Here is a 12,099-nt window from a genome sequence, read left to right as displayed (position 1 = left end):
TGCAGTGACCACAGGTGTGAGAGGATCTACAATTGGCATCTGGTGTTATCTCTCTGCTTCCACTCCAAATAAAGTTACCTGTTGTTACCTGAACGTCAAATACTAAGAATGGGCGGCCTATGAAAGAATTAGTACTTTCATTAAGTATACTAAACCGCCTAATTGGGAATAGACAAACTGTAAAAAGCCCTCTGAGAAAGCCCCTCTCTAACCTTTGTTAGTAAGCTTTTCTGTAGCCTGCCTGTTGATGTATTTTCGGTTTGAACAGTGCACAACATGAAGAGACGGAACACTGGCGGCTTGTCACAATGCCCCCCGATGACATCACAATAGCGCTGCTGCCTAGAAAACAAGCTGCGCAGAAGAAGTTGTTCTTTGGGTGGGAGGGTGGGCTAGTGGAAGGAGGGGGCAATCTCTTTTTTTCCCGGGTGGTAGGGGGATGACAGGAGAAGGGAAGCGGGTGGTGAGAAAGGTACAGAGGGCAGGGTTTGGGGGCTGGGAAGGAAAGGGAAAAGATTAGGGTTTGGGGATGATGAAAGGGCTTTCTACGGGTAAGGATGGCAAAGGGTGGCAGTGACGGAAAGTCAGGCAACCTGTCCTGTCCGTCTTTTTGTATCGTGAATTGGAAAGACTGCAAGGGGGAGGGGAGTTGCTTGCGCCCTAAAGGAGGAGTTATTCAGATTCATTGCAGTGGGCGGCGGCTGCAAAACGCACCATTCTTCTTGTTTTTGCTCTGCAAAGCAGCCTTTTCAAGGGTTGGCTTGGGTGACAAAATGTCTTGTGTAGGCGTGGGTTTGTCTCCCTCTCGCTCTCTCTCCCTAAGATGTGTCCGGCATAGGCCAGGGTGCCACTCGAGGCCCAAACCAATTCTGGTTATCGCTTCTCGGCCTTTTGGCTAAGATCAAGTGTAGTATCTGTTCTTATCAGTTTAATATCTGATACGTCCCCTATCTGGGGACCATATATTAAATGGATTTTTAGAACAGGGAGATGGAAAAAGAGCTTGCTCTGTCCACTCCACGCATTGACCTGGTATTGCAGTACCTCCAGGAACGGTGCACCCCTTCTTAACCCAGTTTCCAAAAGCAGAACTCGATTCACCTGATTCATATTAGCCCGATTAGCGAATTGAAATGAATTTTTATCTAACACACTTTTTACTTGCTTTATTCATCCAAATAGCAAACTCATCACCACTCAACTTCACCAACTCTGCTATGTCCCGTGCAGTATCTTGTTGTCAGTCTAATCTAGATCATGTGTAATTGAATGGAATAGATCCCTTTTGGACAAAGTGGAGTCAGATGCTGCAGTGACCACAGGTGTGAGAGGATCTACAATTGGCATCTGGTGTTATCTCTCTGCTTCCACTCCAAATAAAGTTACCTGTTGTTACCTGAACGTCAAATACTAAGAATGGGCGGCCTATGAAAGAATTAGTACTTTCATTAAGTATACTAAACCGGCTAATTGGGAATAGACAAACTGTAAAAAGCCCTCTGAGAAAGCCCCTCTCTAACCTTTGTTAGTAAGCTTTTCTGTAGCCTGCCTGTTGATGTATTTTCGGTTTGAACAGTGCACAACATGAAGAGACGGAACACTGGCGGCTTGTCACAATGCCCCCCGATGACATCACAATAGCGCTGCTGCCTAGAAAACAAGCTGCGCAGAAGAAGTTGTTCTTTGGGTGGGAGGGTGGGCTAGTGGAAGGAGGGGGCAATCTCTTTTTTTCCCGGGTGGTAGGGGGATGACAGGAGAAGGGAAGCGGGTGGTGAGAAAGGTACAGAGGGCAGGGTTTGGGGGCTGGGAAGGAAAGGGAAAAGATTAGGGTTTGGGGATGATGAAAGGGCTTTCTACGGGTAAGGATGGCAAAGGGTGGCAGTGACGGAAAGTCAGGCAACCTGTCCTGTCCGTCTTTTTGTATCGTGAATTGGAAAGACTGAAAGGGGGAGGGGAGTTGCTTGCGCCCTAAAGGAGGAGTTATTCAGATTCATTGCAGTGGGCGGCGGCTGCAAAACGCACCATTCTTCTTGTTTTTGCTCTGCAAAGCAGCCTTTTCAAGGGTTGGCTTGGGTGACAAAATGTCTTGTGTAGGCGTGGGTTTGTCTCCCTCTCGCTCTCTCTCCCTAAGATGTGTCCGGCATAGGCCAGGGTGCCACTCGAGGCCCAAACCAATTCTGGTTATCGCTTCTCGGCCTTTTGGCTAAGATCAAGTGTAGTATCTGTTCTTATCAGTTTAATATCTGATACGTCCCCTATCTGGGGACCATATATTAAATGGATTTTTAGAACAGGGAGATGGAAAAAGAGCTTGCTCTGTCCACTCCACGCATTGACCTGGTATTGCAGTACCTCCAGGAACGGTGCACCCCTTCTTAACCCAGTTTCCAAAAGCAGAACTCGATTCACCTGATTCATATTAGCCCGATTAGCGAATTGAAATGAATTTTTATCTAACACACTTTTTACTTGCTTTATTCATCCAAATAGCAAACTCATCACCACTCAACTTCACCAACTCTGCTATGTCCCGTGCAGTATCTTGTTGTCAGTCTAATCTAGATCATGTGTAATTGAATGGAATAGATCCCTTTTGGACAAAGTGGAGTCAGATGCTGCAGTGACCACAGGTGTGAGAGGATCTACAATTGGCATCTGGTGTTATCTCTCTGCTTCCACTCCAAATAAAGTTACCTGTTGTTACCTGAACGTCAAATACTAAGAATGGGCGGCCTATGAAAGAATTAGTACTTTCATTAAGTATACTAAACCGCCTAATTGGGAATAGACAAACTGTAAAAAGCCCTCTGAGAAAGCCCCTCTCTAACCTTTGTTAGTAAGCTTTTCTGTAGCCTGCCTGTTGATGTATTTTCGGTTTGAACAGTGCACAACATGAAGAGACGGAACACTGGCGGCTTGTCACAATGCCCCCCGATGACATCACAATAGCGCTGCTGCCTAGAAAACAAGCTGCGCAGAAGAAGTTGTTCTTTGGGTGGGAGGGTGGGCTAGTGGAAGGAGGGGGCAATCTCTTTTTTTCCCGGGTGGTAGGGGGATGACAGGAGAAGGGAAGCGGGTGGTGAGAAAGGTACAGAGGGCAGGGTTTGGGGGCTGGGAAGGAAAGGGAAAAGATTAGGGTTTGGGGATGATGAAAGGGCTTTCTACGGGTAAGGATGGCAAAGGGTGGCAGTGACGGAAAGTCAGGCAACCTGTCCTGTCCGTCTTTTTGTATCGTGAATTGGAAAGACTGCAAGGGGGAGGGGAGTTGCTTGCGCCCTAAAGGAGGAGTTATTCAGATTCATTGCAGTGGGCGGCGGCTGCAAAACGCACCATTCTTCTTGTTTTTGCTCTGCAAAGCAGCCTTTTCAAGGGTTGGCTTGGGTGACAAAATGTCTTGTGTAGGCGTGGGTTTGTCTCCCTCTCGCTCTCTCTCCCTAAGATGTGTCCGGCATAGGCCAGGGTGCCACTCGAGGCCCAAACCAATTCTGGTTATCGCTTCTCGGCCTTTTGGCTAAGATCAAGTGTAGTATCTGTTCTTATCAGTTTAATATCTGATACGTCCCCTATCTGGGGACCATATATTAAATGGATTTTTAGAACAGGGAGATGGAAAAAGAGCTTGCTCTGTCCACTCCACGCATTGACCTGGTATTGCAGTACCTCCAGGAACGGTGCACCCCTTCTTAACCCAGTTTCCAAAAGCAGAACTCGATTCACCTGATTCATATTAGCCCGATTAGCGAATTGAAATGAATTTTTATCTAACACACTTTTTACTTGCTTTATTCATCCAAATAGCAAACTCATCACCACTCAACTTCACCAACTCTGCTATGTCCCGTGCAGTATCTTGTTGTCAGTCTAATCTAGATCATGTGTAATTGAATGGAATAGATCCCTTTTGGACAAAGTGGAGTCAGATGCTGCAGTGACCACAGGTGTGAGAGGATCTACAATTGGCATCTGGTGTTATCTCTCTGCTTCCACTCCAAATAAAGTTACCTGTTGTTACCTGAACGTCAAATACTAAGAATGGGCGGCCTATGAAAGAATTAGTACTTTCATTAAGTATACTAAACCGGCTAATTGGGAATAGACAAACTGTAAAAAGCCCTCTGAGAAAGCCCCTCTCTAACCTTTGTTAGTAAGCTTTTCTGTAGCCTGCCTGTTGATGTATTTTCGGTTTGAACAGTGCACAACATGAAGAGACGGAACACTGGCGGCTTGTCACAATGCCCCCCGATGACATCACAATAGCGCTGCTGCCTAGAAAACAAGCTGCGCAGAAGAAGTTGTTCTTTGGGTGGGAGGGTGGGCTAGTGGAAGGAGGGGGCAATCTCTTTTTTTCCCGGGTGGTAGGGGGATGACAGGAGAAGGGAAGCGGGTGGTGAGAAAGGTACAGAGGGCAGGGTTTGGGGGCTGGGAAGGAAAGGGAAAAGATTAGGGTTTGGGGATGATGAAAGGGCTTTCTACGGGTAAGGATGGCAAAGGGTGGCAGTGACGGAAAGTCAGGCAACCTGTCCTGTCCGTCTTTTTGTATCGTGAATTGGAAAGACTGCAAGGGGGAGGGGAGTTGCTTGCGCCCTAAAGGAGGAGTTATTCAGATTCATTGCAGTGGGCGGCGGCTGCAAAACGCACCATTCTTCTTGTTTTTGCTCTGCAAAGCAGCCTTTTCAAGGGTTGGCTTGGGTGACAAAATGTCTTGTGTAGGCGTGGGTTTGTCTCCCTCTCGCTCTCTCTCCCTAAGATGTGTCCGGCATAGGCCAGGGTGCCACTCGAGGCCCAAACCAATTCTGGTTATCGCTTCTCGGCCTTTTGGCTAAGATCAAGTGTAGTATCTGTTCTTATCAGTTTAATATCTGATACGTCCCCTATCTGGGGACCATATATTAAATGGATTTTTAGAACAGGGAGATGGAAAAAGAGCTTGCTCTGTCCACTCCACGCATTGACCTGGTATTGCAGTACCTCCAGGAACGGTGCACCCCTTCTTAACCCAGTTTCCAAAAGCAGAACTCGATTCACCTGATTCATATTAGCCCGATTAGCGAATTGAAATGAATTTTTATCTAACACACTTTTTACTTGCTTTATTCATCCAAATAGCAAACTCATCACCACTCAACTTCACCAACTCTGCTATGTCCCGTGCAGTATCTTGTTGTCAGTCTAATCTAGATCATGTGTAATTGAATGGAATAGATCCCTTTTGGACAAAGTGGAGTCAGATGCTGCAGTGACCACAGGTGTGAGAGGATCTACAATTGGCATCTGGTGTTATCTCTCTGCTTCCACTCCAAATAAAGTTACCTGTTGTTACCTGAACGTCAAATACTAAGAATGGGCGGCCTATGAAAGAATTAGTACTTTCATTAAGTATACTAAACCGGCTAATTGGGAATAGACAAACTGTAAAAAGCCCTCTGAGAAAGCCCCTCTCTAACCTTTGTTAGTAAGCTTTTCTGTAGCCTGCCTGTTGATGTATTTTCGGTTTGAACAGTGCACAACATGAAGAGACGGAACACTGGCGGCTTGTCACAATGCCCCCCGATGACATCACAATAGCGCTGCTGCCTAGAAAACAAGCTGCGCAGAAGAAGTTGTTCTTTGGGTGGGAGGGTGGGCTAGTGGAAGGAGGGGGCAATCTCTTTTTTTCCCGGGTGGTAGGGGGATGACAGGAGAAGGGAAGCGGGTGGTGAGAAAGGTACAGAGGGCAGGGTTTGGGGGCTGGGAAGGAAAGGGAAAAGATTAGGGTTTGGGGATGATGAAAGGGCTTTCTACGGGTAAGGATGGCAAAGGGTGGCAGTGACGGAAAGTCAGGCAACCTGTCCTGTCCGTCTTTTTGTATCGTGAATTGGAAAGACTGCAAGGGGGAGGGGAGTTGCTTGCGCCCTAAAGGAGGAGTTATTCAGATTCATTGCAGTGGGCGGCGGCTGCAAAACGCACCATTCTTCTTGTTTTTGCTCTGCAAAGCAGCCTTTTCAAGGGTTGGCTTGGGTGACAAAATGTCTTGTGTAGGCGTGGGTTTGTCTCCCTCTCGCTCTCTCTCCCTAAGATGTGTCCGGCATAGGCCAGGGTGCCACTCGAGGCCCAAACCAATTCTGGTTATCGCTTCTCGGCCTTTTGGCTAAGATCAAGTGTAGTATCTGTTCTTATCAGTTTAATATCTGATATGTCCCCTATCTGGGGACCATATATTAAATGGATTTTTAGAACAGGGAGATGGAAAAAGAGCTTGCTCTGTCCACTCCACGCATTGACCTGGTATTGCAGTACCTCCAGGAACGGTGCACCCCTTCTTAACCCAGTTTCCAAAAGCAGAACTCGATTCACCTGATTCATATTAGCCCGATTAGCGAATTGAAATGAATTTTTATCTAACACACTTTTTACTTGCTTTATTCATCCAAATAGCAAACTCATCACCACTCAACTTCACCAACTCTGCTATGTCCCGTGCAGTATCTTGTTGTCAGTCTAATCTAGATCATGTGTAATTGAATGGAATAGATCCCTTTTGGACAAAGTGGAGTCAGATGCTGCAGTGACCACAGGTGTGAGAGGATCTACAATTGGCATCTGGTGTTATCTCTCTGCTTCCACTCCAAATAAAGTTACCTGTTGTTACCTGAACGTCAAATACTAAGAATGGGCGGCCTATGAAAGAATTAGTACTTTCATTAAGTATACTAAACCGGCTAATTGGGAATAGACAAACTGTAAAAAGCCCTCTGAGAAAGCCCCTCTCTAACCTTTGTTAGTAAGCTTTTCTGTAGCCTGCCTGTTGATGTATTTTCGGTTTGAACAGTGCACAACATGAAGAGACGGAACACTGGCGGCTTGTCACAATGCCCCCCGATGACATCACAATAGCGCTGCTGCCTAGAAAACAAGCTGCGCAGAAGAAGTTGTTCTTTGGGTGGGAGGGTGGGCTAGTGGAAGGAGGAGGCAATCTCTTTTTTTCCCGGGTGGTAGGGGGATGACAGGAGAAGGGAAGCGGGTGGTGAGAAAGGTACAGAGGGCAGGGTTTGGGGGCTGGGAAGGAAAGGGAAAAGATTAGGGTTTGGGGATGATGAAAGGGCTTTCTACGGGTAAGGATGGCAAAGGGTGGCAGTGACGGAAAGTCAGGCAACCTGTCCTGTCCGTCTTTTTGTATCGTGAATTGGAAAGACTGCAAGGGGGAGGGGAGTTGCTTGCGCCCTAAAGGAGGAGTTATTCAGATTCATTGCAGTGGGCGGCGGCTGCAAAACGCACCATTCTTCTTGTTTTTGCTCTGCAAAGCAGCCTTTTCAAGGGTTGGCTTGGGTGACAAAATGTCTTGTGTAGGCGTGGGTTTGTCTCCCTCTCGCTCTCTCTCCCTAAGATGTGTCCGGCATAGGCCAGGGTGCCACTCGAGGCCCAAACCAATTCTGGTTATCGCTTCTCGGCCTTTTGGCTAAGATCAAGTGTAGTATCTGTTCTTATCAGTTTAATATCTGATACGTCCCCTATCTGGGGACCATATATTAAATGGATTTTTAGAACAGGGAGATGGAAAAAGAGCTTGCTCTGTCCACTCCACGCATTGACCTGGTATTGCAGTACCTCCAGGAACGGTGCACCCCTTCTTAACCCAGTTTCCAAAAGCAGAACTCGATTCACCTGATTCATATTAGCCCGATTAGCGAATTGAAATGAATTTTTATCTAACACACTTTTTACTTGCTTTATTCATCCAAATAGCAAACTCATCACCACTCAACTTCACCAACTCTGCTATGTCCCGTGCAGTATCTTGTTGTCAGTCTAATCTAGATCATGTGTAATTGAATGGAATAGATCCCTTTTGGACAAAGTGGAGTCAGATGCTGCAGTGACCACAGGTGTGAGAGGATCTACAATTGGCATCTGGTGTTATCTCTCTGCTTCCACTCCAAATAAAGTTACCTGTTGTTACCTGAACGTCAAATACTAAGAATGGGCGGCCTATGAAAGAATTAGTACTTTCATTAAGTATACTAAACCGGCTAATTGGGAATAGACAAACTGTAAAAAGCCCTCTGAGAAAGCCCCTCTCTAACCTTTGTTAGTAAGCTTTTCTGTAGCCTGCCTGTTGATGTATTTTCGGTTTGAACAGTGCACAACATGAAGAGACGGAACACTGGCGGCTTGTCACAATGCCCCCCGATGACATCACAATAGCGCTGCTGCCTAGAAAACAAGCTGCGCAGAAGAAGTTGTTCTTTGGGTGGGAGGGTGGGCTAGTGGAAGGAGGGGGCAATCTCTTTTTTTCCCGGGTGGTAGGGGGATGACAGGAGAAGGGAAGCGGGTGGTGAGAAAGGTACAGAGGGCAGGGTTTGGGGGCTGGGAAGGAAAGGGAAAAGATTAGGGTTTGGGGATGATGAAAGGGCTTTCTACGGGTAAGGATGGCAAAGGGTGGCAGTGACGGAAAGTCAGGCAACCTGTCCTGTCCGTCTTTTTGTATCGTGAATTGGAAAGACTGCAAGGGGGAGGGGAGTTGCTTGCGCCCTAAAGGAGGAGTTATTCAGATTCATTGCAGTGGGCGGCGGCTGCAAAACGCACCATTCTTCTTGTTTTTGCTCTGCAAAGCAGCCTTTTCAAGGGTTGGCTTGGGTGACAAAATGTCTTGTGTAGGCGTGGGTTTGTCTCCCTCTCGCTCTCTCTCCCTAAGATGTGTCCGGCATAGGCCAGGGTGCCACTCGAGGCCCAAACCAATTCTGGTTATCGCTTCTCGGCCTTTTGGCTAAGATCAAGTGTAGTATCTGTTCTTATCAGTTTAATATCTGATATGTCCCCTATCTGGGGACCATATATTAAATGGATTTTTAGAACAGGGAGATGGAAAAAGAGCTTGCTCTGTCCACTCCACGCATTGACCTGGTATTGCAGTACCTCCAGGAACGGTGCACCCCTTCTTAACCCAGTTTCCAAAAGCAGAACTCGATTCACCTGATTCATATTAGCCCGATTAGCGAATTGAAATGAATTTTTATCTAACACACTTTTTACTTGCTTTATTCATCCAAATAGCAAACTCATCACCACTCAACTTCACCAACTCTGCTATGTCCCGTGCAGTATCTTGTTGTCAGTCTAATCTAGATCATGTGTAATTGAATGGAATAGATCCCTTTTGGACAAAGTGGAGTCAGATGCTGCAGTGACCACAGGTGTGAGAGGATCTACAATTGGCATCTGGTGTTATCTCTCTGCTTCCACTCCAAATAAAGTTACCTGTTGTTACCTGAACGTCAAATACTAAGAATGGGCGGCCTATGAAAGAATTAGTACTTTCATTAAGTATACTAAACCGGCTAATTGGGAATAGACAAACTGTAAAAAGCCCTCTGAGAAAGCCCCTCTCTAACCTTTGTTAGTAAGCTTTTCTGTAGCCTGCCTGTTGATGTATTTTCGGTTTGAACAGTGCACAACATGAAGAGACGGAACACTGGCGGCTTGTCACAATGCCCCCCGATGACATCACAATAGCGCTGCTGCCTAGAAAACAAGCTGCGCAGAAGAAGTTGTTCTTTGGGTGGGAGGGTGGGCTAGTGGAAGGAGGAGGCAATCTCTTTTTTTCCCGGGTGGTAGGGGGATGACAGGAGAAGGGAAGCGGGTGGTGAGAAAGGTACAGAGGGCAGGGTTTGGGGGCTGGGAAGGAAAGGGAAAAGATTAGGGTTTGGGGATGATGAAAGGGCTTTCTACGGGTAAGGATGGCAAAGGGTGGCAGTGACGGAAAGTCAGGCAACCTGTCCTGTCCGTCTTTTTGTATCGTGAATTGGAAAGACTGCAAGGGGGAGGGGAGTTGCTTGCGCCCTAAAGGAGGAGTTATTCAGATTCATTGCAGTGGGCGGCGGCTGCAAAACGCACCATTCTTCTTGTTTTTGCTCTGCAAAGCAGCCTTTTCAAGGGTTGGCTTGGGTGACAAAATGTCTTGTGTAGGCGTGGGTTTGTCTCCCTCTCGCTCTCTCTCCCTAAGATGTGTCCGGCATAGGCCAGGGTGCCACTCGAGGCCCAAACCAATTCTGGTTATCGCTTCTCGGCCTTTTGGCTAAGATCAAGTGTAGTATCTGTTCTTATCAGTTTAATATCTGATACGTCCCCTATCTGGGGACCATATATTAAATGGATTTTTAGAACAGGGAGATGGAAAAAGAGCTTGCTCTGTCCACTCCACGCATTGACCTGGTATTGCAGTACCTCCAGGAACGGTGCACCCCTTCTTAACCCAGTTTCCAAAAGCAGAACTCGATTCACCTGATTCATATTAGCCCGATTAGCGAATTGAAATGAATTTTTATCTAACACACTTTTTACTTGCTTTATTCATCCAAATAGCAAACTCATCACCACTCAACTTCACCAACTCTGCTATGTCCCGTGCAGTATCTTGTTGTCAGTCTAATCTAGATCATGTGTAATTGAATGGAATAGATCCCTTTTGGACAAAGTGGAGTCAGATGCTGCAGTGACCACAGGTGTGAGAGGATCTACAATTGGCATCTGGTGTTATCTCTCTGCTTCCACTCCAAATAAAGTTACCTGTTGTTACCTGAACGTCAAATACTAAGAATGGGCGGCCTATGAAAGAATTAGTACTTTCATTAAGTATACTAAACCGGCTAATTGGGAATAGACAAACTGTAAAAAGCCCTCTGAGAAAGCCCCTCTCTAACCTTTGTTAGTAAGCTTTTCTGTAGCCTGCCTGTTGATGTATTTTCGGTTTGAACAGTGCACAACATGAAGAGACGGAACACTGGCGGCTTGTCACAATGCCCCCCGATGACATCACAATAGCGCTGCTGCCTAGAAAACAAGCTGCGCAGAAGAAGTTGTTCTTTGGGTGGGAGGGTGGGCTAGTGGAAGGAGGGGGCAATCTCTTTTTTTCCCGGGTGGTAGGGGGATGACAGGAGAAGGGAAGCGGGTGGTGAGAAAGGTACAGAGGGCAGGGTTTGGGGGCTGGGAAGGAAAGGGAAAAGATTAGGGTTTGGGGATGATGAAAGGGCTTTCTACGGGTAAGGATGGCAAAGGGTGGCAGTGACGGAAAGTCAGGCAACCTGTCCTGTCCGTCTTTTTGTATCGTGAATTGGAAAGACTGCAAGGGGGAGGGGAGTTGCTTGCGCCCTAAAGGAGGAGTTATTCAGATTCATTGCAGTGGGCGGCGGCTGCAAAACGCACCATTCTTCTTGTTTTTGCTCTGCAAAGCAGCCTTTTCAAGGGTTGGCTTGGGTGACAAAATGTCTTGTGTAGGCGTGGGTTTGTCTCCCTCTCGCTCTCTCTCCCTAAGATGTGTCCGGCATAGGCCAGGGTGCCACTCGAGGCCCAAACCAATTCTGGTTATCGCTTCTCGGCCTTTTGGCTAAGATCAAGTGTAGTATCTGTTCTTATCAGTTTAATATCTGATACGTCCCCTATCTGGGGACCATATATTAAATGGATTTTTAGAACAGGGAGATGGAAAAAGAGCTTGCTCTGTCCACTCCACGCATTGACCTGGTATTGCAGTACCTCCAGGAACGGTGCACCCCTTCTTAACCCAGTTTCCAAAAGCAGAACTCGATTCACCTGATTCATATTAGCCCGATTAGCGAATTGAAATGAATTTTTATCTAACACACTTTTTACTTGCTTTATTCATCCAAATAGCAAACTCATCACCACTCAACTTCACCAACTCTGCTATGTCCCGTGCAGTATCTTGTTGTCAGTCTAATCTAGATCATGTGTAATTGAATGGAATAGATCCCTTTTGGACAAAGTGGAGTCAGATGCTGCAGTGACCACAGGTGTGAGAGGATCTACAATTGGCATCTGGTGTTATCTCTCTGCTTCCACTCCAAATAAAGTTACCTGTTGTTACCTGAACGTCAAATACTAAGAATGGGCGGCCTATGAAAGAATTAGTACTTTCATTAAGTATACTAAACCGGCTAATTGGGAATAGACAAACTGTAAAAAGCCCTCTGAGAAAGCCCCTCTCTAACCTTTGTTAGTAAGCTTTTCTGTAGCCTGCCTGTTGATGTATTTTCGGTTTGAACAGTGCACAACATGAAGAGACGGAACACTGGCGGCTTGTCACAATGCCCCCCGATGACATCA

At 46.6% G+C, this 12,099-nt stretch overlaps 9 non-coding genes across 9 annotated transcripts; all 9 read left to right on the top strand.

Moving 5' to 3' along the window:
• Positions 1-875: 875 nt before the first annotated feature.
• LOC142283617 (U2 spliceosomal RNA) lies at positions 876-1,066 on the top strand. The gene has a single exon (XR_012745238.1). It is a non-coding gene; the product is annotated as a U2 spliceosomal RNA (small nuclear RNA).
• A 1,117-nt stretch (positions 1,067-2,183) lies between these two features.
• Positions 2,184-2,374, top strand: LOC142283616 (U2 spliceosomal RNA). The gene has a single exon (XR_012745237.1). It is a non-coding gene; the product is annotated as a U2 spliceosomal RNA (small nuclear RNA).
• A 1,117-nt stretch (positions 2,375-3,491) lies between these two features.
• Positions 3,492-3,682, top strand: LOC142283615 (U2 spliceosomal RNA). Its single transcript, XR_012745236.1, has one exon. It is a non-coding gene; the product is annotated as a U2 spliceosomal RNA (small nuclear RNA).
• A 1,117-nt stretch (positions 3,683-4,799) lies between these two features.
• On the top strand, positions 4,800-4,990 carry LOC142283614 (U2 spliceosomal RNA). The gene has a single exon (XR_012745235.1). It is a non-coding gene; the product is annotated as a U2 spliceosomal RNA (small nuclear RNA).
• A 1,117-nt stretch (positions 4,991-6,107) lies between these two features.
• Positions 6,108-6,298, top strand: LOC142283598 (U2 spliceosomal RNA). The gene has a single exon (XR_012745221.1). It is a non-coding gene; the product is annotated as a U2 spliceosomal RNA (small nuclear RNA).
• Positions 6,299-7,415: 1,117 nt separating this feature from the next.
• Positions 7,416-7,606, top strand: LOC142283611 (U2 spliceosomal RNA). Its single transcript, XR_012745234.1, has one exon. It is a non-coding gene; the product is annotated as a U2 spliceosomal RNA (small nuclear RNA).
• A 1,117-nt stretch (positions 7,607-8,723) lies between these two features.
• LOC142283586 (U2 spliceosomal RNA) lies at positions 8,724-8,914 on the top strand. Its single transcript, XR_012745210.1, has one exon. It is a non-coding gene; the product is annotated as a U2 spliceosomal RNA (small nuclear RNA).
• A 1,117-nt stretch (positions 8,915-10,031) lies between these two features.
• Positions 10,032-10,222, top strand: LOC142283610 (U2 spliceosomal RNA). The gene has a single exon (XR_012745233.1). It is a non-coding gene; the product is annotated as a U2 spliceosomal RNA (small nuclear RNA).
• Positions 10,223-11,339: 1,117 nt separating this feature from the next.
• Positions 11,340-11,530, top strand: LOC142283608 (U2 spliceosomal RNA). The gene has a single exon (XR_012745231.1). It is a non-coding gene; the product is annotated as a U2 spliceosomal RNA (small nuclear RNA).
• The last annotated feature ends 569 nt before the right edge of the window (positions 11,531-12,099 follow it).

Source organism: Anomaloglossus baeobatrachus, unplaced genomic scaffold, assembly GCF_048569485.1.
Source record: "Anomaloglossus baeobatrachus isolate aAnoBae1 unplaced genomic scaffold, aAnoBae1.hap1 Scaffold_542, whole genome shotgun sequence".
Classification (NCBI taxonomy): Eukaryota; Metazoa; Chordata; class Amphibia; order Anura; family Aromobatidae; genus Anomaloglossus; species Anomaloglossus baeobatrachus.
Note: the sequence above shows the minus strand (reverse complement) of the source record. Positions and strands in the feature narration are given on the sequence as shown.